We start from the raw sequence: 25644 nt of genomic DNA on the forward strand, positions 1-25644 counted from the left end.
CAGATCGCTGCAGCTCGTGCAGCCTGGCAGCCAGAGCCTTAGCGGTTCCCACTCAGAAAAATGACGAGGAACAAGACGAAGTCGGACGCTCCATTGGGAGTCTTGCAGAAACGTTTCGGTAAATGTCTCTGTAAGCGCTACAAGCCAAAAGCACGCAGATTCCGGTTGTACTTGCACCAGCAGCCTTCCCCCGACCGCAACCGCTGCAACCGCAAGGCCATTAAGCAGATTCCGGTTGCAATCACACCATCAGCAAGAGCCATCCCGCTCCAAAAATCACAATGATGACGTAGGAAGTCACGTGAAAAAGAGTGGGCGGGCCGTTGCTATGATCCCTTTCTCGGATGGCAACTGGACAATACTCTGACTTTGGTGCCTGTTGCTAGGGAGTTGGCGTGATGCGGTTGCTATGGACGTTTTGGTGTGTGCTTACGTTACCAAGGAAGTGTACTGCGCGCTCCGTCCGCTTCCGGTGCGGTGACAGGGGAGGAGCGGGGAATGGCGGCCGGAGGAGGGGCAGCCGGGAGCTGAGGAGGACCCAGCGGCAGGTGAGAACTTGAGAAGCCTATGTATTCAGGTTGTCAGCCCATTTTCTTTGCCCGGGCAGAGTGGTGACGGACTGGGGCGCAAAGCTAAATAGGTCTGGAAGGGGGCATAGTAAGGGGCCCACCCAGAAAGCGGAGAGAGATTTTGCTGGTCAGTGCTCGTCTGTGATGTGCGGCTGGCTGCTCTCTGATGCATTTGGAATAACCGCAGTGTGTGAGATGCTCTGGAGTTACACACCCTGTGCCGCTCATTCTTTGTGCTGACAGCTTTTCAAATGGGGCAATCCATTTGTTTTTACACAGCATGTGCTAGTTCAGTGTTAATAAATGAACATGGGGCATTTTTATTCAGCAGGCCAGCAAAAGTATCCACCGACTAAACCTATGCATTCTTCAAAGAGAATTAAAATGCCATACAGAAAAAGTTGTAAACTATTTTCTTTTCATGTCTTTAAGTGACACACCAAAACGTTTTTTTTTTGTGTGTGTATTTTACTTTTTAGTTACACATGGCGCATCCCTGGGAAGGTTAAGTGTAATTTTCTTGCTTAAGTATTCTAGTGGCTGCTTTGGGACATGGACTAAATACATGCACTTAGCATCAAGGGTCTTTTAATTTTCTAATCAGCCACTGCCTAGCACACACACCAGATGGCAACTCAATGTCACTTGGCACTTTGAATAGGAAAGTATAGTTCTTTGTGTGTCATCATGCAGACATGAGTATGTGGCAAATCAATGCAGTGATGTGTGCAGCAATATTTTGTGCCCTGCACATGCCACCACCCTGTTGGTTAATGGTGTTTATGTGGCGCTCCTATGTGTAGCAGCACATATGCCGGTTTTTGTCTGTGTTCAATGTCCATACACTAGCATACTGGAACGTTTTGTGTATGTGGCTCTGATGAGCATGCCATACTGTGCCCACATTAAACACAGGAAGCAATTAAAGAAGTTGCCTCAAATTGAACATCAACTAGGCCAAACGCCCTTTTTTACACTGCCACACCATGATGTTCACTAGCTGCAGGCCAGCCTGCTTAATAGTGAGGAGGTAGTGGATGAGGAACTGTGGACCCTTTACCATGCATTAGAAGCCGGTTTTGTTTAAAACGCTTCATCATCCTATTAATGGTAAGGCTAAAGTTTATAAGAGGTACAATCCTTTCTGTGCCTTGTTTATTGGGTTGCTCTTGCGTGATATCTTGTCCGGTCTGTAGATAATATTCTCTAAAGATGGGGGCTGGGCATGCACACACTGAGACCCAGCCCTTCCTCATCTAAAATTTTACAGAAGTAAAAGGGCCCTTCTGCCCCATTTGAGCATCTGATGTTGCATACATAGGTGTAGTTTTGGAGTGACGTGTGCCAGTCGGGGGTAGGGGATGTGGGGGGGGGGGTGCATTCTGGTGTTTCGTCCTGGGCACCAAGTTGGCTATAAACTGTCCTGCAGGTTGTCTATAGTTCCTTGCACCACCATCCATAACATGGTGGACCATCAGCTGGAGACAAAGGCATATAGGGAAAGCCCAGTATGATAGGGAAGAAGAGGGAGGGACAGAACCAGTGTCCTACCTCTCAACTCGCCCTCTTTTGAACGCCATTACTCACCTTAGACCCATGTTTACCCTTCAAACTCATGTCGTTTGCAGATTTGAATGAGATCTTCCCAGCAGATCTCATTCACCATTTAAAATAGCATGTATTCCTATTGCCTTAAATGGGTTGACACTCTAAAAAAACCTTCACTGGCTGTTGTGTTGAGGTTGATGCGAGAGAAAACGGCATATGGAGTGAAGGAGTTTGAGATTTGTTAAAGGAGATGGTGCCTTTTGCTTTAACAGCATCTTCCGTTAATAAGATAGACTTTGAAAACATACGTTTGGCAACAGTGCTGTGAATCCAACTGTTAAAGAAAAATCAGAAGCAATATTTTGTGAATATACTACCTTCTGGTGCCATTTTGGAATAGTGGTGGGAGGCCCGGGTGGGTCTTGGGCCAGCTAGGGCGAATTGGCTGGTGTGGTGACGCAAAAGGAGGACTCGGACAAAAAGGGGTCATGGTATAGATGGGGTTATTCAAATAAAAGGAAACGATCCCTAACTGGCCCTATAGCTATGAGGGAAATTCTCTGCCTTCTTTAAAAAAACGAAGGGTGCTCGTTGTAGTTCAAAATGAAGGGTCCTGCGTCCAAATCCCTAGTTACTAACTGGCCCTTGCACTTTAGAAAACCTAACTAAAAAAGAAAAGGAGGCTTGCACAACAGTCTCAGAATAGGCTTCTGCCTGGCCCGGTGCTTAGAGGACTTATGATCTGTCTCAGAGGTTTGTTTGTATTTCTCTACAGTGTCCATTCCTCGTGTGTAGTTCGCCGGCTAAAATTATTAATGTCTTGACAGTTCTCACTCTCTTGCACCCCCATTACCCTCACCACATCCCCGTCCCCTCTGGGAAAAGACAAATTAGTCTTCCTTTATACTATTCACTGTTTACCACTGGTTGAATCCCTCCAGGATCACTTCAGCTTTTATCAGTATTAAATCCCTCCAGTATTACTTTGCATGTACTTTTCTTTGTATCCCACCTTGATGATCCGGTGACTCCCCAAAGTCCTGTGCCTCTTTGGTAGGATTATTGTTTCTTAGTCCAATTAGTTTAATACGCTTGTTGGCTTCGCCAGCCTGGATACGAGGCACACTTTTTTTGTGTACTCTCTGGTTCACCGGACGTGTATCCATATAATTGTATCACTTACTGGTAATGTAAACGTTTCCCAGCCTTCATAGATGTTAGGCAGAATCCTGTGCAGTTCCCTTAGGGAGCACTACAGAAGATTAGGACTACATGTTAAAATCCCCTTTGGTATCAGTCTGTACCACAAAGATTTAGTTGGTAGCTGTGGCTGAGCAGTCAGACTTCTCTCAAGTGAGAGATGAGCAGTATTCAGGGTTTACACAATAGGCCTACAGTACTATGGCACAAAGAAACACTGACCAAAGCTTTGTATTAAAAAGTAGATATATATTTATTTTATACACTTCTAGTTAAACACATCTATCACAGTTCTTAAAGCAAGTTAAAATAAGTCAAAGAGAAATATACACACTCCCTAGTTAAATTGCAGACCAAGTGAACCAGAGTGAAAAATGAGCAAAACGGCACAGTGAAAACCACACACAAGGGATACTCTAGCAATTTATCATAGGGGAAGGAAAGCACAAGTTATACAGACTTCTTACACACCCTAACAACACTTCCCATAAGCTTGTGGGCCAGTTTAAGCAAGACAGTGCATCAGTATAGGAAATACTTAAATGAAAACTGAGCAAAATGGCATTTCAGAAGTTTGAAAAAGGGGAAGAAAAGGGTAGTTATAAGAAGTAGTTGCAACAATACAGTTCTCATTTAAAAGCAATCTAAAGAAGGCAGTTCTAACAAATGTAGCCATTGTCAATAGGCCTGTGCCAGAGTCAGTGGTACAGGGCAAAGGCCCAGGAGCAAAATGTTCTTGTAGCCGCAGTCAGGTCTTTGGTTAACGATTTCGAAAAGGTGGATGCAGGAGGTGAAAGACAATGTTTAGAGAGAGGGGCGGCCAACCCAACAGGTAGGTAAAGGATTTAAAATGCCTTTCAGAGGTTCCAGCAGAGGAAGAGAGGCTCTCGTCATGAGGAAGGTTCAAGTTACTGCACTACCCAAAGATGAAACCAGCCGCAGTGCTGCTCGACGAATAAAAGGTACGCTCCTTTAAATCGCGGTCCGGGTGGACGGGTGCCTGGCTATCCGGTCTCCAAGTACAGGGTACTGGCGATTCGACCAAGGCAGGTCCGGAGAGGCGATTGGCAAACTGGTTGGCCCCACCAGCTCAAAGGAAGAAGTCTCTTGCAGATGAAGATCTTCTCTCGTCGTGTGGAGAAAAGTCGTGAGATGCTGCAGCAGGGCTTCACCGGTGGTTCAGTCATTGCAGATGTCTTTGGCTTCTCTCCTCTTCAGCTTCTTAGTTCCAGTGGCGACGTCTTGCTCTTCCAGTCCTCAGGACCCTGCTTTTATGCAAAAAGATCCCCATTCATACAGCCTAGCTGTCAATCACACAGTGGAGTGGTCATCTTGGCGGGAGACCCTCCAGCCTATCGGGATAGAGTACGACATGGGTTGCTGAGGCAACCCTGTCCAGGGGTCCTACTCCCCCTCCCACACAATGGACCCACCCCAGACTCAGTGGCGCCGAAAGGAGGGCTTCTCGGCAGAAGCCCGCCAAAAGGACGAACAAAGGATCCCCCACCTGGGTTAGGAGTTTAGAGAAAGAAGTTATATTAAAGTTCTGGCAAATAAAACCTACCGGAGTAAAGTTAATATTAAAATACAACAGCAGTATGTTATAGGCTGTCAGAAAATGTGGTAGCCTCGAACAATGGGAAAATCCCATAGGGGAAATATTTGCGGTCGAATATTTACAGTAGTAACCACTGCCACCAGCCAGAAACTTTTGAGAGAGGAACTGTACGGTACCCTCTCGAAAAATGAACATAAGGGAAAAACTAGTAACCCTTCCCAGTACTTCCATAGTAAGATGGGTTGTACTGGTTTAGTTCACAAAAATTGACTAGTAAAGTCAATGGGGACTTTACATGCCCTGGGAGACAGTGGTCAGTCCCAGGGTATGGAGTCTATGTTTGGCTGTCGCTACAACACCCATGTGTCACTGCACAAATGGTGCTGTGTAACACATGTGAATAAAGATGGTTCCTATGGAGGTGAGAGAAACTAGCCTAGAACACACATAGCAAAGATGCCTAAGAGTGGGATAAAGAGTCTCACTCTTAGCAGGAGAAAAAAACAAACCCATCAAATCCAGCAACGCTGCTGGGGGACTCTATAGGTAAGGGAAATTAGCCATAAAATTAGAATTCTCCCTAACAATAGAGAGTGTTCCTATATCTTTCACTCTTTGTATTGGGTCACATGCCCATTACACTCTTTTAGGCTTTCATGTTCATGGCGACTTCTCCAACCTTGTGCCAATATTTGCATCTCAGATTACCTTGGCCTTGTGCCCATTCCAGTTTTCCAGCTTCTCGTACTGTAAATGGCTTTGGCAGTCCACAGTTTACCGCCCTCTCTGATGTCCCCACAGTGGGAGCTTTAACCTTCCAGTTGGCCTTGCTAGTGCCAGCACTCGCTGTGTGAGGCTTGGGGGGTGGGGGGACTCTGGCTCCTTTCTTTCTTCTGGTCTCGGCGTCGGTCAATGGGTGCCCGGCCCACCACTGTGTTCTTGTGGTTGCGCCACCAGCAAAGACGGTTTGCTTCCCATCTAGGCTCCTTTCCTGACCGGAGCCTCTTGCTTGGTCAGTGTACCTGCTTCGTAGACTCCAGATAGCATGTCTTGCTCCTGCTACGTCACCGCCCCTCCAGGGTGTGTTCAGAGGCTCGCCTCTGCGTACCGTGGATTCTCCTCCCTTTATAGGAGTTGCGCATGGCCTCACTGGTCTCTCTCCCATCACAGTTCTTATTATGTGTACGTATGTGATCCCCATCAAAAAAGGTGTGTCCTTCCTTTGCGGCAGCCTTCAAATGATAGTCTGCATTACCTGAACCCAACAGGGTAGAAGGAGGATTGCTGGTATTTGTAGTTAAAATCGGAGAACAAGCAGTTTTCCAGTCCCATGTAGGCAGACAATGTAGTCGGTTCAGGCTGGTCCTCATTGGACTGGGAGTCCTTATCCCAGAGAGGAGAGTCGCTCCCAATGAGGTCCCACTTGCCCAGACCCCTAGGGATGGTCTTTGGGAGCGGGCTCGCCTCCCTATGCTCACAGGGGTCGGTTCCCCTCTGGGGAGAAGAGACAAATCATCCCGATTCGTCACACTGGCTTGGGCTTGAGCTCAACTCTAGTTTCAAGCAACTGTCTGGGCAAAGGCCAGCCGAGTCGCCACATGCTTGCAAAACACATTGCGTATTTTCTTTTTTATAATCTTGTTCATGGGCAGGCTCACACATCCCACAGCATCAAGGCACGCCTGCAAAAAGACTCCAACCCTCACAAATGCTATTTGGCCCCCGCTTTTTAAATCTATGCAGAAGGAGGTAGGATCCTCCATTGCTGTCTGTCCATATGGAAACCACACAAACATGTCTTTTCTTGTATACCCCCTCCACTGTTATCCGGTCATATTTTCGAATACATATTTTCAAAACACCATTATGTCAAACATTTTGCCGAAATGTTATTTTTAGAATATATTTTTTTTAATTTTATGTTTTTTTGTTTGTTTGGTAAATTAAAAAAAGAGGTTTGGGGGGATCCCCCCCCCATTTGAAACCTAAAATTAAAAAAAAAGAATTTCGGCAAAGTTGCGTCGACATAATGGCATTCGAAAATATGCCATTCGAAAATATCACTATAAATCCCCTCCACCCATACAACGAGACTCCCTTCTCTGTATCCCCTTCACATCAGTGTCCTGTCACTTTCCACCCAATGATGTATGCCCTGCAGTCCTCTGCTGCAGTATTTCTGAGAAGAGCTGGTCGCTTCAATTAACCTTACTTCTCACTCTGCCTTTTCCCTCTGTGAAATCCACTCCAGCTAACCCGGTGACACCTTTTTTGTGCCTCTCCCTTGTACAGTGCTCTGTTGCTTCCCAGTTACGTTTGTGCTTTATAAATCCATACATGAACAAGGCTATAGCCAACATCTGACACCCAATACCAATCCGTGTCTGAAGCATGTATGATTGGGGTGTTTGCAAATCCTCGCACATCTCCAGGTAGTTACCAAGCCTGTGCCTTCCTTCAAGACCGAGTCACCAAGCTAAACCCCATTTTTAAACTTTCGGCTTCATTTCAATGATCTCTGCAAGTCTGACACATTTTGTCAAGCAACATCACGTTTTCTTGACCTCATGCATAACAGCAATCGGCATGGCTCTCAAACACTGGCGACAGGCTGGTGTTTTTAGTCTCTTGGTGTTGGTCATATCTTTCAACTGACCACCTTTAGCTAGTGTCAAGTGCCCTGCAAAACTTGTGCAAGCTTTATTCCACATGATAGACTTCAATGTGCTTTCACCCACTAAAACCGAAAACATTGGATATCGCCCATCTTGGAGTTTTGATAGGCTGAGAGGTATGTTCTTCTTTATTTTATTTGTTTGTGTGTGGGACTTGAAAGCACAATTACAAAACCCAGAGCTAGTTTTTAGGTTGGTGTTATTAAGTGTTTTGGTACTTGTAGTCTCCTGTTCATAGAGGGAAACATACAACTGTCATTACAATCTTATTTTTCTTAACACGTTTGTTCAAGCATTTCCATATGTCAGTTGGTTTATTTTGTAGTTTGTGTTCTCTGCGAGTAATCCCCAAAGCGGACATGAACATACATCTAGAGCTGAGATCAGGGCTCAAGTCCAACCACCACCACTTAGTGTTTGATGCTGAGCAAACAATCAGCAGCCAAAATGAAGAGTTCTTGAATTTAATTTACAGTCTCAGCTATTCAAAAACAACCTTATTCATGGTTTGATTGTCCTTAACAGTGACCATCTATTTCACATTGACTAACTGTGTCTTTTGGCACATTCATGGTTACGTCTGCTAACGTAACCTCCATTGATGCTTTTTTTAAATTTTAATTTTTTGTGAATTGAATATGATAGTTTTCACGAAAAACATTGAAAACTACTGTAGAGCAGAGCCCTCATTTTGGTGGTTCAAATACAGGAACCCCAAGTCATTCTTGTTGACGGCCCCTCCACTTGTCCGGGGAGCATCCCCTATAACGCATACAATTTTGGGATGCAAACGCCCCAAACATGTAATAAAAGTAGTGGCCAAGCACAAGTCTTCCAAACCCTCAATTTTGCTCACTAAACTCCTACAGCTACTCCCGGAGACCGGGCAGACCTTCATAAGCTCATGTGGCCTCCCCTCCAACCCTTCCATAACATTGGGAAAATTGCAGCCATTCCCCCTCGAGGTTTGCACTACTACCATGTATTGCTGCTGTGATATTTTCCATGAAGTAAATGTACCTCGCTGTATCCGACCATTCTTTGATTCTCGGGAGGTCCCTTCTCTTCCAATGTGTAGCGCGACAGGCTCTTGCCGCCAAGTGGAGAAAGTAAGCCAACGAGCGGACGGGGCGGCATTGTTCCTCATCTTTAACCACTCCAAACAGTATCAGCACAGACTCACACTCCCAGTCATCCCCTCTCCCCCCGCATCCCTTATCCATCCCAGAACCGCGGTCAACTCTTCCACATGTGCCAGAAATCCACCCTTGCTCCACAACCATGCCACCATTGGGGGTCACCACTGGGAACATTTTGGGTAACTTCATGGTATCATACTGCCAGCGAAGCTGTAACTTAACACCATGAAGCTTATACTGGCATGAAATTGATGTTTTTAAAGGCACACCTACACATTAACTGCCAGAGATGTTCATCCAGCTCCATGGCTAAATCCCATTCCCATTTATGCCTCAGTCCCATCACTGCATTTCTAGCGGTCTTCAGCAAGATTCCATAAATGCAAGAAATAAGGCCCCTAATCTTGGGGTACCCGTCGAGAACCTTCTCTATGGGAGTGAGGTCTCTCTGGATCTTACCTTTCCATTTTTCAGCTGTGAAAATTCCTTTCAGCCGGAGGTACAAAAGCCGACTGTTCCCAATTCGACCTACCCGGGTCATCGAAAACAAAGTACTCCTATAGCTTTCTTCATTTCATCATTAAAAACCATGTCCTTTAGCAGCATGTCATTGCAGCGCCATAATGAATTGCTGGCCGTTAGGCCAGACAACACTAAGTTCACCTTTACCATGTCATGGTCTGACCAGCTTGCGGGTATGATCTCACTTGAGTCTATCCTCTACGTATTGGTAGTGTACAAACCAGTAATCAATCCGTGTCCGAGATCCATGTCCGGGGAGTAGAAGGTGTAGCCCCTTGCGGACTGGTGCAGTTCCCTCCATATATCCACTAACACCTGATCCGTCATGCATCCCAGGAGGCTCCTGACCCCTGGTATATTTGCCTCTCCCCCCCCCCATAGCAGCCACCATCACAGTGGTCCATGGATCTATCTGCCCGCATCCATTGATGCTTTTTAGGGACCAAGACTGACGTCAACCACTGCGTTATTTTCTGTGATGTCTTTTCCAGTAATGTCATTGCATGTGCTAGAGGTGGGCAAGACAGTTAGAAAGGCTGGGTAGAAGATACAGTCTTGTGTTGTAAGTGGTGGGGTGACAAGAATCCAGCTACTCGCATTGCCATTTGTTTTCCAGCACCAGACCTCATGACTTGTTTGTTTTTCACCATTATCTGAACCCCCACCCCTATTTAAGTGTCAGGAAGGGTAATTGTATGTGTCGGTGGCCTACACAACCAAATCCAGCTTTTCCACCCATCTTCCAGTTATCCCCATTGCAGACGACCAGAGCCACTACTGCAACTTTAGAAGGGTACCTTCATATAATTATTACAGCAGAGGTAAGAGCAGTAGTAGCCACTAGAAATAAAGATCTTTTCCCCACTCGCCTTCTTCACTCCCCAAACAGCCTCCACCCTCCATTACAGCAAATATCTTTTGTAGGAATCTGCCATACTATTTCTTCTGAAAGGCCAGTAGCTATTGGGTTGGGTCAAGTGTCAAGATCATGGCATGCCAATGGTCCTACCATGTCCCAAACAGCCTTTCAGAGCCAGCAGCATAATGGTAATTTTTCCAGCTATAATCTGTCTTGTCTTGACACCCCAACTCCCAGCCTGGGTTCTTTAACTACGTGGCGGAATGACTTGTCTGAAAGCTTGTATTCTCCAGCATGTGGTCTGGCATGGTTTGATGTGCTCATGAATACGAATACACATGCTCATGAATGTTCTCTGTTGTCAGGCCGGGAATCCTCTGTAAAAAAGAAAGCAGCAGTCTTGCTTGCTTTGAGAGTTTGAAAACAGTCTTTCTCCCATTAACCAATCACTGAAGTCTGGGTCATACTGCACCCATTCAATGACGACAGCCTCCCTAAAACCCAACCCTCTTGTGTTGCTCTTCGAGCCATTTTTTCCTATTTGTGTATTTTTCAGCGGATAAATTGTTCTCTCTCATTCGCTGATTGTTGGTCAGTGCTGGCAGCGATGATCCGTTGCCGGTGAAGATTGACCGCTACATTGTCGGTTCTTCGTTCTCCTGTTCGGAAGGCCTACTTGAGGCCTACTTCGTACCTTGCCATGTCAGAAGAAGGCAAGCAGAGTCTGTTCAGGCTATGCTTCAGATGTGGTTTGAGGAACATCTATGTGGAAGACCGGCACACAAGGTGCTTCTATTGTCTGTATACTGACCATGATGAGGATCGATGCGACATCTGCAGGTGTTTCCCTGCCAAGATGAAGCGGGACTGATACCGCAGGTTGGTGGCATGGCTGAAGGAAGAAAGCGCTCCAGGTGTGGCTTCCAGCCGCGTACAGGCCCCCTCAAGATCTGGGCGACCTTTGGAGCGAGATCCGCTGAGGATGTTCCTCCACAGGATGTCCACAGATAGGCTAAGCGCCATGCTGCATATCAGACAAGGGCAGCCGCTGCCACGGGTCACAGTTTGATGCACATGCGCTCTCCTTCACCTTCCCCATCCACGGTAAGCCTGCCGGTGGGTGGTGTATCTTCTGGGAGACCGTCCCTCTCTTCCAGTGCCAAAAGAAAACCACCAAATGGTCGGTTCGGTTGCCCTCGTGGATGGGTAGCAGTGTTGGCCAAATGCAATACTACAATCAAAAAAAGGGGGGCACTGCTACATCTGTTTGGCTTCTAAAAGGTTACATAATTTGAAACCTATTCGATCCAACCACTGATTTATGTAAAGCTCAAAGTTAAATTATTCACTATGTTCCATGCCAGAAGAACACACACAGACGGACACACACCACACAGATCAAAAAAGTTTGTCAGATTATTCTCATATATTATGTTGAAAAATAAGCATCAATGGAAAAAAAATACATGGACTCAAACGTAAAAAGCATATAACAGTTTGTAACAATTAACATATCGTATATACTAAGGAAGAAGTTGAATGCTCAAATTCCACAACAAAAACATCAGAAAACATAGCAAAAGAATTCTAAGCAGAAATTTGTACAGAAGAAAAAGATTGGAAGAAGAAAGTGTAGTTAAAAAGAAACCCCAAGAGACAAATCGTGTAGACTTGGGACAGAACATACAAATAAAAAGAGGTATTAAAGAATAGTTTTTCATCAAAGAAAATCACTTGAATATTGGCTTGTAGACATTAATATGGTTAATCCCAATATTGAATTTGTATTGATAGAAATATCAATCGGAGATGAAGAAGCGGCTATGGTGATTCTATGCAGCTTTATACATTCTGATATAACAATGATTTAGCATTTCGTGCCAAACTTGGTCAACTGTAACACATGGGATTAATGCCTGTGCCTGAAACGGTGAAAGCATTGATTTGAATTCATCATTGATGCCAATAGATGAGAGCAAAGTACTATTTTGTTTGTAGAGAAGACTTTTTGCTCAAAGTGGGGTCTGCCAACGCGATGGGGGACAATAAAATTGTTGAAAATAACAGGACTATGTCCAGAAAAGGGTCGCCGTATAGCCTAATGTGAAAATAACATCAGTGCCCTCATAGAGCTCTCATAGAGCTCACGTTTCGGCGGTGATGTGGATGGAGATCCTCATGGCTGCCTTCATCAGGGCATTGGGTGAAAGGACCCTGTGGATGTAAAAGCAAAAAATGGGTCTATGTAGGTTTTTTGGCATTCATAGAGCATGGTATATTAAAATAGAGAAATTTAGAATTAGTAGAGGCAAATTAAAAAACTCATTTGTGGTAAGCAAGAAGAGCGGGCTCGCCACGAAAGAGAAATGGCCCCATTTCCCTCACTGCTGAGGCACACCGGACGCCAGAATCAGTCACCGTCCGGGTCTTATGTTTGCTGCTGGAACTAGGTTATGTCCTATGGGGGGGAAATGAGCATGTGTAAATAGGTATTGTTTGTTCCCAAGTGAAATGGTATGGTACCATTCCATATAGAAGAAGGAAAAAATCATGTCCAGTTCGCAGTTCACTGTTCTAACGCAAAGCCAACCATGGTTTATAATGCAGACAAGGGAGGTGCAATGGGAAGAAATCACCGGCTCACCTGATTGATGCACTTTGTACCGTCATCAGCTTGTGCGCGTCAGAGGGAGAGTTTTTGTTTATGTAGCCCCTTTATGTGCACTCAGGGAAAGGGTTATCCATTCACTAGACAACGTTATTCCTGTGTTAGGCTCAGTGTGCCTAAAGTTTCTCGTCTGATGTGCATAATCCGACCGCGTCTGTAGAGAAAGGATGAGAGAGAACGAGGAACCGATCCGTCAAAGTGGAAGGGGAAAAGTATAATTGAAATAATTGTAACAGATGTCATATTCGTCCGTGTGTGAGTCCAGAATCTCCAAGTAAAAGAAGGGTTTGTACGTACCTGCTTGTAAATGTGCCAAGGTGTATCTGTTAAACTGTGTGCTCCGGTTCGTGCTTCAAGCATCCGCTGAGCAGCGAGATGGCGGAATGGTCTTGAATTCAATCATGACCAATACAATAAATGATTCTCACGGTTTACCACGTTGCTAAACATGTGTATTTCTAGCAAAGCTAATGTGCTGCATTTATGGGTGTTGTCATCCGAGGAGCCAATCTCGAATGTGTATGCAAGTGACTAGGGTGTGTCTACAAACGAGCCAATCTTGGATGTGTAGACAAAAAAATAAGGAGAGTATGTATGAGTGCAACAATAGTCTTCAAGATGGGAATACAATGTGGAAATGGTACGGGCCGACCTAATGTTGAGAGTGGTGTGCGTGAGTGAACCAATAGAACTCCACTAGGGCTGGGAAGCTATGCAGACCGACGTGATGTCGTGGCCCATGTTACTGTACATGCCTATTGTGTCAAAGTATCATAAACTCCAGTTAATTTTGTGTAGAGCAGTGATGCTCATAATGCATAGAGGTGTGGTGAAGGGGAACTTGTTTGGATCAGGCATGGTAATTGAAGATTATATTTGGGGGATAAACTGCTCTTTCAACCCATGATCAAAGGTGTCCATCCTATGGATCCACCTACTTTAGAGGTCCAGGAGGCAGCCTTGTATATTGGCGCCCACAAGGTCTCTTTTCAGAACCCACCAACTCAAATCATTGGGTGTATGGTGGTTGGTCAGATAGTGTTCCACAAGAGGGGATGTCAAATACTTGCACCGAATTCTTGACCGGATAGTCCGCAAGGGACCTTCGTCAAAGGATAGACCAAGGAAACATTCTCGCAAGGAAGGCACTCCGAGGCCCTTGTCGATGCCTACGTCCACGACTTTGGCAGCTGCGACACCACCAGCGCCTCGCAATAAGAGGCTCCTGTCGGCGAGACTGCTGTCTACCACGGCCACGCTGACCAGGGCCCTGTCGACAACCGTTACTGCAGCCTCGTCGATGATGCTGTCAGCGACTCTGCAAAGTCAATGGAGAAATCGTCACCAAGGGTTACACTGCCTCTACGACTACGAGCGCTCTGGCCATAACTACAACCGCCTCAACCATGACTACCCAGTCTGTGAAGGCACCAGTCATTTCTTTCCCGAAGGAGGCGGGAAGATCAAGAGCACTGTTGTCACTGACAGTTTTTCCCCAGGCCTACAGTGGGTCTAAGGGAGGTAGCAAGGGATCAAGTCATGGCAATCTATATAAGCTCAGACGAGGAGTCCTTGCAGGAAGGCTGATGCTCAGACGAGGGAGGGGACAGCCCAATGGGTGAAGAGACATCCCACCCTTTGTGAAACAGGCCCGGCCATCAGTCGTGGCAAGGCACGATAGCCCTCCATCGGTCCCAGCCCTGGTGGTCCGCCAACAGGGCCCTAGAGACATGTCCCTGGATATTCTGACAACGCTACACACTTTGGTGTTAAAAATACAGCAGTGGCGCCCGCCCCCAATGGCCTGGGTGACGAGCTCCCCCCAGACACAGCCGTCCAAAACCACAGCACAGAAACCACCATTCAACACTGAGGTGACCTATGCCACCACCCACTCCAGCTGTACCAGTGGTGGATCCACTCCCTACGGACACGGATATAGACACCACAGATACAGATGAGTGTGCTGATTTTGTGCCACCGAATGAGATATTTCCTGCCCCTCAGCCCCTAAATACCTCCGATCGCAGCCGTCCCCGGACTCTCTGGTGTCAGTCGCCACCAGTAAGCGGTCGCAAAATCAGTTCTCCAAATCCATGGTACCCCCTGACCAGGAGGGGGGAAAAAGCTGGACGCAATGGGCAAGCGCATCATCTATGCCGCTGTCAACAGCGAAGGCCGCCAATGCCCTGGCCACCCTGGCCCGTTATGACAGGGAGTTGTGGTTCAAGCTGGGTCCAATCTTAAATTTTTTGCCGGATGACATTGATCACAGTAGCGATGGATGTCGCAGACTTTTTTCTTCTTCAGGACCAAGCCGTTTTGTTCTGTCTATATCGGATCAGCATCCCTGATGGATATGGCGCTGAATTACCACATCTAACTAGGAAAAAGTGTTCGTTTTGGTATAGGTCCGGTAGGTAAGTAGTTACATTTTTCTATACATATTAATATTTGTTCTATATTACTTCTGTTAGTATGGTGAAAACCATTACTGTTTCTGTTGCGAAAGAAGGGACTCAATCTATTGCCCCATAGTACCCCTACATCACCCAGTGCTCTCTGTGCAGCCCCAACCTTGGTTGAGTATTACCTTCAGTCCAGACAAGTAGATATTGTAGTCTTTTTTTTGCTAGCCAGGTCTCCCGTGGTTGGTCGACATCCAAGGGATTCCTGTGTTGGTCTTGGGTCTCCTAGGGATTTTGGAAAGCAGTTTAAGGCCCTCCCCCACACCTCCACCCCACCGCACCCCGTCCTGAACGACCAATAGTATCTGGGATAAATTCAATATTAGAACCATTATTGCAATATGTGGATCGGTTCTTATGAGAGAAGATACCCAAGATGACGCTGAAAGACTCCACAGCGATTCTGAACTTACTAACTACTTTACCTTTCGATAGTAGAAACCAGTGGCTTGTTACTATGGATAGAGAGGCACTTTATACGAACATCCCACAAGCAGCAACAGTGGAAATGATCAAACAACGCCTTATGAATGACTAAAGTTTATCAACAGGGCATGCTGGTTTCATTACACACTAGACAGAGATTGCCTTGACAAGAAACTACTTCTTATATGAAGAGACATTTTTTCAATGGATATTGGGCACGGCCATGGAGTAACTTTTGCCCGTAGCCTAGCAAATCTGTACGTGGAATGCTTTTAAATTGAACATATCTATGTAAGAACTAATCCTTTTTCGGCCCACATCAATTTTCCCAAGGCACAGGTGAAGAACTAACAGCTTTCCACCTCTGGCTGAACACCTGCAATATCCATCTAAAGTTCACCATGGACTTCAGCAGAATGGAATCTCATTTCTTGGACCTTCATATCCTAGCCCAAGAAGGAAGACTGCTCTCAAAAGTGTACAAAAAAAGATAACGGTAGGAATTCACTTTTACAGTATACCAGCTACCATCCGAAAGCACTGAGGGACAATTTACCCTTCGGACAGTTCCTAAGGTATCGAATAACATGCACATTGGCTGAAGATTACAACACCCAAGCAGGAGCCTTAAAAAAAAAAAACCAACTATGGAACAGAGGCTACCCCAAGAAAATCTTCAATGATACCTTTACGCGAGCTAGGAACATAACGACGAAAATCTCGTTGCAACAACACAAGAAGGCCACTGAAAGAGAGGAAATCACTGCAGTGATGAGCTACTCTCCAATGTTCAATTTGGTCTAGACACAGTCAGACATGGCCTAATGAGGAGATCCAGTGGCACGATCTGGCCCTTATGAAATAAACAACCCATTAGGCTTCTCAGCATTGGACACATGCCTGGTTCTGACTTACCTTCAGACCACACAATATACTGAAGATGTACCAGACATATTGAATTGTTGTGCTAATAGGGGTTTAAATAACATGAACCAGTGAGGGACTCACAGTGGACAGTCCATGACAATATCTAGGTGACCACCGTTCCACCTTAAATGAGCAGACTATTGAACCAAGTCCCTAATATTCAGCACTACTTTGCAGAAGAACTATTCTACCTATACGGTCAGAGCCTAAACCCTTTAGAGCCAAGACTACAACAGAGGTGTGCACTCGGTCAGAATATAATTCACTTATGGTTAATGGTAAATGAATAATGAACCCTAATTACTCAACAACACGCTGCTGAATAACTGCTCTGCTCACACTGCCAGAGCTTAATCCACTCAGTAGTCAGCAATTCTTGCAGTCTGTGCCTACACTCATGGAATGGGCACCTCCTGCATTTATTACCGAACCCCAGCACATGTATTGGTATACAAATGGATGCACTCCCGTCCACTCAATAATGGCCAACAGCGGAACTAAGGAAATAGAAAGCGACAATGTTGCATAAAAGCTCCAGCCGGGTTGCTTAGCAACTCTTTGTTTAGCTGGACGTAGCGCAAGTGTCACAGTGTTCTGTTGATCCTGTAGGCCGGAATATATCCAAAAGTAAAGGTAATATATCCAAAAATAAAGGTAAGCCTCCAACACCCCGTTTTATCGCCGATCAAACAGACGGCTGCAATATATATGGGAACTAACACGCATCCTCTTCAAGGAACGTTGTCTTTTGTTTATTGAACGTACTTAGAATGCAGTTTTCGGGCAAAAAATTCTCCCGCATTGAATAGTAATTGACACCGGTCAGATCAAACACCCGGTAACCACTGCACGTACTATCACACTATATTACGGGAGTATGGCCAACATTCCCTGAGTGCAGGGAGATTGTAAGATTGGGCGCTAAAGTCAGTACAGATACTTGACTTAAAATAGCTCTGCTCCAATACCTGCAACGAATGAGATCACCGTGATAATGGCACCTTGAGCGCACACTGGAGGCGGTTGGAATACAGTCCACAAGGACCAAACCAAAAAGTGCATCCACTAGGATATCACGAAAACAACTGTATTAGTGACCCAACAATTTGTATGATCTGACACAACACTGAGCGTTCCGACTCAGAAGAATGCCAGCTAGCCTGCATTCACCATGTCCAGAAGCGCACTAATGGTTAGCCACGTAAAAACAAACTGAGACAGTCCACCATTGTCTAATTGGGACTCGCTCAGATAACTGTCACAATGATAGGATTCTGACTAATCTTAAACTGCTTTCCCAAATCCCTAGGAGACCCACGACCAACACAGGAATCCCTTGGATCTCATTCAACCACACGGGACCGGCATAGCAAAAAAGACTACCCATACATTATCTACTTGTCTGGACTGAAGGTAATACTCAACCAAGGTTGGGGCTGCACTGATACTTTAAAAAACCGAGCACTGGGTTATGTAGGGGTACTACGGGGCAATAGATTGAGTCCCTTCCTTCGCAACAGAAACCGTAATGGTTTTCACCATACTAACAGAAGCAATATAGTACAAACATTAACGGGTATAGAAAAAAGTAACTACTTACCTACCGTACCTATATCAAAACTAGTCGTTAACACTTTTTCCTAGGTAGATGTGGTGATTCACCTCCATATCCATCAGGGATGCTGATCTGTTATAGAGAGAACAAAACAACTTGGTCCTAAAGAAGACACAACCTGGAGAAGTCATCGAAACGGGTCGACCAGCAAAACGCACGATATCCCGAAGAACAAGTGGGATACAGGATTGAAGCAATGTCAGCGTAATGGAGAACAGCCTTTCTCCAAGCCTTCACTAACTAACAAAGCTGTCCAGGAAATTCAAATCCATTAGTGGTTCACAGAAGCTATGCAAACAATTCATCTCTCACCATCTGGGTGTTCACAGCATTGCCTTCTATACTATGCCCTCCTCCATAATAGAAGGCTGTTTTATCAATAGTTTTTATGGTTTCTCTTAACCAAGCAATCGGTGTACAATTTAGTGCTAACGCATTTCTCTGAAGGTCAATTAAAGTGTACAGGGCCCATGTGTCCATGTTGAAATAGCTTCTCTTAGAAATGTTGCTCTATTGATTGAGTTATTGCATTTTTTATGTACTTTTTGCTCATTAAGAATCACAAAGTGAAAAACATTGTAGACTCGGGGACTGCCCTTCTTCCTCTATCCCTTTTTGATAGGCGGTGCATCACCTCTCTTGTAAGGACGGACACCCCACACAAGGGAAAGGGTGTTCTTCTATTAGGGACTGGTAGGTAACACATTTAATGTAGGTATGCAATAAGCACCACGTATACCCAGTGGCAGTGCATCTGTGCTCAAGGGCATAAACCTCTATCCATACCTGGACGACTGGCGCATCCGGTTCCCCTGAGGCACTGGCGGTGCGGCACACCATACGCCTTCTGGCAGAGCTCGGATTCTCCATCAACTATCTGACGTCCTGTGTAGTGCCATCGCTGAATGCTCTATTTCTAGGTGCCTGACTCAATTCGGTGGCATTGCTGGCATTTCCATCAGAGGAGAGGGTGGAAGCAATGTTGGCAAAGGTGCATCGTCTAATTGCAGCTCAATCCACAACGGTACGTGCCATCAAGTCGTCGCTGCTGGGCATGATGTTGTCCTGCATTCACCCGATTAATTTTTGCAGACTATAGATGAGACCCCTATAGGAGTTTGTGGGCACCAGGTGGCTCCAGATCACGGGCAAGTGGTCAGACAAGATTGCCCTCAACCAAGACTTCAGCCAAGTCGTTTAGTGGTGGGGAGTGCTCAAGCACCTTACGCAGGGAGCCCTGTTTCAGGTTGCCCCGTTCCAGGCTACGGTCACCACGCACGCCTCTCTTGATGGATGGGGGCTCACACCGGGCAGTCCCACGCCAGAGGCCTCTGGCTACTGAAGGAGCAGGCACTGCGCACATCAATGTCCTGGAGCTGTGAGTTGTTTTGAGCACTCCAATCTCTTCTGCAGGGATGGGTGGTGTGGATCCTCACAGACAACACCGCCACTGTTTTACATCAGGAAGCAGGGCGGGGACCCGCTCTCTCCATGGAAGCGCAGGCCCTGTGCCACTGGGCCATTCTTCAGGACATGCTTATCTTCCCATTTCATCTGGGTGGCATCAAGAAAACCATTGTAGACTCCCTCTGTAAGGAGATGCGGTCCTGCCACGAATGGGAGCTTCAGCAGGCACAGACATTGTCTTTTCATCATGTGGGGTGGACCTCTTTGCGACAGCAGCGCACTCGAAGTGTCAGGCTTTCGCCAGCTGAGTTTCCCCAGCCTGGGAGATGCGTTTTCATTCGCATGGGAGAGCATCTTGTACTCGTGCCCTCCAATACCTCAGCTGCTACGTGTGATCGACGCACTGAAACTCTGTTGAGGCAAGATGATCCTGATCGCCCCGACAAATCTGGTACTCAGAGCTACTCCGCATGGTGCCAGCGATCCGGTTGCCCACTCTTCCTGACCTCCTCTCCAGAGAAGACTGAACAATACTGCTCCACGACCCAGCGTCACTGTGCCTCACGGCTTTGCTCCTGCAGCCACAGAGTTTGGGCATTATGACATTTCTCTAGAATGCAGGAAGGTCCTGGCCAGGGCTAGAGCGTCCTCTACACTATCTTGTTACGGCCACAAATGGAATGCTTCACTCTGTGGTGCAGGGCGCAAAATATTACTTCTGTGCACGTCACTGCCCCTCAACTCCTGCTGCACTTATTGACTTTGACCAAGGTGGTATTGGCTCACGCCTCCATCAAGGTGCATCTGGCGGCCATTTCCTGGTGCACACGGTCACCGGGCAGGCCTTCGCTATGGTCTCACAGGCTTGTCAAGGAGTTTCTGAAGGGCCTTTTCAGGTCCTTTCCTCCAGTGAAGGCTCCTGCCCCGGCTTGGGAACTCAATGTCATTCTTACTAAACTCATGGGGCCTCCATTTGAACCTTTGCATCAGGCTGCTCCGAGTTTCTCTCCTGGAAGATGGCTTTTCTAGTGGCGATCACCCCGGCCAGGCGGATTGAGGCACTTTCCTGCAAACGCCCATTGTCTTTCCATGCTACGAGGGTGGTGCTACAAACCCACTCCACCTTTATGCCGACGGTTCCTTCTGAATTCCATCTCGACGAACCCCTGATGCTTCCAGTCTTCTTCCCGATCCTTCCTCGGCTGCTGAAAGGTCGCTGCATACACTGGACGTTGCTTGTGCCTTGAAGTTCTATGTGGCACGCATGTAGGAATTTCTGAAGACATCACAACTCTTTGTGAATTTTGGTCCTGTGAATCACGTGAAGACCCTGTCGAAGGCTTCCATATCCAGGTGTCTCTTTTGCTGCATCATGCACGGTCATCGTCTGGCCAACAGACCTCATCCAGGCCGGCCGAGAACCCATTCGACCAGAGTCCTCGCAGCAATGACAGCATTGCTCTCTGGTGTTCCTCTGCTGGACATTTGCAGGGCTGCTACATGAAGGTTTATGCACACCTTGATGAGATTCTACTGTGTCAACAGTAATTCCACGTTTTTTTAGACGAGTTTGTTCCAGGCGTAAGTGATTGTACTTCTGTTGAGCCTTGCCACCTCCCGTGGTTATATACTGCTGTGTATTGGTATTCATGAGCATGTGAATCCATGCCAGACCCCATGCTGGAGAAGGAACAAGTTACTTACCTGTAACTCTTGTTCTTGAGCATGGGTCGTACATGGATTTCCATGGATTTGGGTCGTATGACCTTGCATTCCTGTGCAGTACTTGTAATTTTACTTTCACGTTATAAAAACAGTTCTGAGTTCCAGAACAATGGAAGTGGAAAAACCGGGACTGGCTGTTTATCTTGGTGGCGTGTGGCACATTGAGATCTTGGTAAATTTTCTTGTGGCTTATATTCATAGTGTAAATGATCCCTCCTGATAAAGATGCCTGCTTTTCACTAGTCATGGGCACCTGCATGTAACTTATTTTTGTGATTAAAAGGTCCAGTCAGAAATGGATATCGTAGACATGGGTTCAACGGGTTTGAAGAAAAGGGGTTTACTTACAGTAGTTATTAAGCATAATCTTTCTTTTGTTGGAAGTGCTAGCAGTTTGCTAGGGAAACCTGGGGCTTTGTAGGTTTTGCAATTCAGGTGCTAAAGTGCCCATTTCATCTGATTTCCAAAGTATTAGGCTGCAAGGCCAGCTCCTGTTATTGTGCATTTAGTGCTACTCCTTTTTAGGCCCACTCCTTTTTCAGAGTGCTGAAGATTCCCAGTGGACTTGACTCCCTCCACCTGTGACCTGCTTTGTTCTACTATGCTTGGAGCCAAACTGCAATCTGTGATACAAAGTAAGTTCTTTTTGAAAATTCGGTTTTTATTAAGGTTTTTGTGGTTATAACATAAATGATGCAATAATACAATCAGCAAAGTGAACATTACAATTGAAAAGGAAAAATTTAAAGACAACTTATTCCCAACCTCCCATCCATTCCCTCCCCCCTCCCCCCTCCCTTCCCCATACCAAGGTGCAGAGGATAATAACAACAACAGGGTTCATCTCATTATCTAACAAAAGTGTGTCACGGGCAAAGGGCCGTCTTGAAATGAGTGTGGGTCGCTCAGTATGCCAGGCCAACACACATGGGGAGCATCTCCCATTTCGAGCAACATCCTCTTGATCAAGAGGGGGTGACCAAACCACTATGTTCAGACCTGGGAACCAGTCTGGGATGCGTCGAGTGTTCTATGCCGTTTTCCGATACCTATCAAAGAAGGGCAGCCATAGGCTCTCGGTGTTTGACTTGGATTCGTCAATCAGGTGGGTCAAAAATTCCATATCGTATATTGCCCGTACTTTAGAGACCCATTCCCTCTCCCCAGGGGGTTGGGGTGATTTCCATTTTTGGGCCCAACATCTGGCGGCGACCAACATTATATGCAGCATATGGTCATGTTGGTCCTTTGGACCCTCTCCACCTCGATACCGAACAACATTAGCCTGGGGGGGATAGGGTCCTGTCCATCCCATCCACATCCTTTATCCAAGACAGGACCTCATTCCAGTAGGTTTGTACCACCCGACACTTCTACCACATATGTACATAATCCCCCTTTTCGGTGTGACATTTCCAGCAGTGAGGATCGTAGCCCTTTTGCATTCTGGCTATCCTCTGTGGAGGGTAGTGCCATCTGTGGATCAGCTTAAGGGCCTGGTGGCGGTACTGGGGTGCAGCTGTGGAGCGGCTAGCCTGTCTACATATCTTGAGCCATCTCTTTTTGGTAATAGGTGTGCCTAGGTCCTTCTCCTATTGTAGCTGGGAGGGCGGGGGGGGCAGGGGGGGTCCCGTGGGGTAGAGAGGTAGAGAGTAGCAGAAAGATATAGAGTCGCGATATCACCCCTCTGGTTCCTTTGTATGTGATGATGAACTTCTCAAAATCTGTTAGGTCTCGCCTAAGAGTGTCACCCCACCTGCTCTGTCAGGGCACCCTTGAGCTGCAAGTAGCGAAAGGGAGAGAGGGTGGGGACGCCCAGGGCATCTTTCAAATTCCCCAATGACATGAACACCCCGTCCCTCCAAAGTTGTCCAGCTATACAAAGGCCCGCCTCATAACATTGCTGGAAAGCCAATGGCTCGTTGATCCCTTCCCAAAGTGGGGGAGCCCATATGCAGCTCGGGGGCGCGGGCCAAGTTGTGAGCCACCTAAGGTAACCCCCCTCTTTCCCTATGGTCCACAACACCCCCAGGACCGGGTGCTTCAAAATTCCCTTGGGGATACGTGCTTTGGGGACCCATAACCACTCATCCAGTGTGACTGGGGAGAAAGGCAGATTGTCCAAGCCCACCCATTGCTGCTTCTGGCCCATCATCAAGTGGTGCACCAAGATTCGCAACTGCGATGCCTTGTAGTATGTGTCTAGGTCTGGATAATTGACTCCACCCTCATCTTTGGGTAGTATCAACGTGTCGTAGGCGATTCTATCGGTTTTTCCCGCCCAAAGGTAGCGGAGGAGGGCCCGCTTGATCTCTAGGAGGAATGGCTTTGGTACATGGGTTGAAAGCATCTGGAAGAGATATAGGAATTTGGGGAGGATCACCATCTTGATGGAGTTAAGGCGTGCCATCCATGAGAGGCCGGATTTTGTCCAACGCTCCAGATCTCGTTTAATTGCCGACCAAAGGGGATGGTAGTTTACTCCAAAGAGATCTGCTAGGTCAGACGGTATATGAATCCCCAGGTGACAAAACCCCTCGGGCTGTTTGCAAAATGGGAGGACCCCGATGTACTCTTTTCTACGTCGCTGAGTTGGCCCACCGGGAATGCGACTGATTTGTCTAAATTTACCCTATAGCTTGCCAGGGTCCGGTATTGTTCTAGGCTATCCCATCCCAATTCAGCCCCTCATGGACTGATTGGGATGGGTTAGAAAGATATAGTAAGACATCATCTGCAAATAGGGTTATTTTATGGTCGGTCTCCCCCATCCTGATGCCCTGAATCTTGTCATTACACCTGATAGCTATGGCTCAGGGCTCCATCACTAAGGCATATATGAGGGGGGGGGGGAATAGTGGGCACCCCTGTCTTGTACCCCTTCCCAGTGGGAGAGCCCAGCTCACCCTATCGAACGCCTTCTTTGTGTCTAAGGACAGGAGAAGGGCACCCTCTGTTCTAAACTTTTTTGAACTCCATATGTGCAGAGTCTTGCGCATGCTGTCCACCCCCTGTCTGTTCATTACGAAACCAACTTGATCTGGGTGGATCAGTCTAGGGAGGCATTTTTCTGGGGGGGGGGGGGCATTTAGCGCTACCTGTAAGGTTGGCGTGCACAGTATATAGGATTGGAGAGCCTGTTACAGGAATGACACACACCTACCCATGAGAGGAAACAAGATTACTGATCCAAACTGAGCTTTTATTTATTCTTTTATATAGAGCAAAATCAGCATGATCTCGAAATGCAGTGTTTGAGACACTTCCACCCATCTCTTGGAGCAGATGAGCGAATGAGACATCAAGAAAAACCTTTTTGCTGTGGATGACTCACTGCTTTTATTTCAAGTCCCTGGTCTGTTTAAAGAATATGTACAGGACATGATGAGACATTCCTGTCCATGTACACGGTCACCAGAGAAACTGTCTATGCTCATGCCACTTTTATGGTGACTTCCATATGCTGTTTGCAGTGTCCCTTAACTTGAGCTAGAATTCAAGGGGGCAGGGGGGGATCTTCTAACTGGTTAAATAAGGCACTGAGAAAAAGCTACAAGCTTTGCAAGGGTGCAATATGACTGTGAAAGGAAACTGATTTGCAGCCACCCTGCGGAAACCCAAAGGCGACAAATGACAAGGAACAACCACACTCCCATGCACTGTAGGGCATGTAACAATTCTACATGCTTATGTTGTAGCTTTAGGCTGGATATTGCTGCTTTTGAGTCGTGTGCCAACACACTTTAGCACTACAGACCTGTGACAATGAGTATGAATTAATGCAACATTTGGAGAAGCGAGGAAACCAGTGGTCGAAGTGCACGAAAAGAAGTATTGGAAGTATGTTCCCTACTGGCCTACCCCCACAAACCCCATCACCATGCCCCCACCGCACAATACAAACCCTCGCACATTTGCCTGCTGTTTAAGGGAATGTCCAGTGCAATTCACTGAAGTGCACCTTTTAACTTCTTCCTACACTTCTATTTTGAAACTATTCCGGAAATAAAAGTATAAGAACAGTAAAACATTTTTTTTGTTTAAGTAGAGGAGCACTGCTCCCACCCACTTCGACCACTGGGGGGAAACCTGTTCTATTGGCACAAAGAAAATATTCCTCAGATGCCGGTACTTTGGTCTGAGGTTTGGGTCACACACACACCTTCATAACATTCCACCGTTGGGGGGGGGGGGGGGGAATAAGTGGACGTTTTGATAATAACCGGACATTGGGCCTCATTACAAGTCTGCTGGTTCTGAAATAAGGGTGCCTGTAGCAACACACCGGCACCCTTTCTGGACCGGCAGACTACAACTCTGCTTTCTGGGGTCTCTACG

At 46.6% G+C, this 25644-nt stretch overlaps 1 protein-coding gene across 2 annotated transcripts in view; it reads left to right on the forward strand.

Annotated features, from left to right (window-relative positions):
- The first annotated feature begins 413 nt into the window (after positions 1 to 413).
- Positions 414 to 25644, forward strand: part of KIF3B (kinesin family member 3B) — a 373294-nt gene continuing 348063 nt past the window's right edge. The window contains exon 1 of one of the 2 annotated variants that reach the window (XM_069651014.1): positions 414 to 548. The gene's annotated coding sequence lies outside the window, so the exon portion shown is untranslated. The remainder of the gene's footprint in view (positions 549 to 25644) is intronic. The other variant, XM_069651015.1, reaches the window with a different exon arrangement.

This window comes from Ambystoma mexicanum, chromosome 3p (genome assembly GCF_040938575.1).
Source record: "Ambystoma mexicanum isolate Mex_15411 chromosome 3p, UKY_AmexF1_1, whole genome shotgun sequence".
Classification (NCBI taxonomy): Eukaryota; Metazoa; Chordata; class Amphibia; order Caudata; family Ambystomatidae; genus Ambystoma; species Ambystoma mexicanum.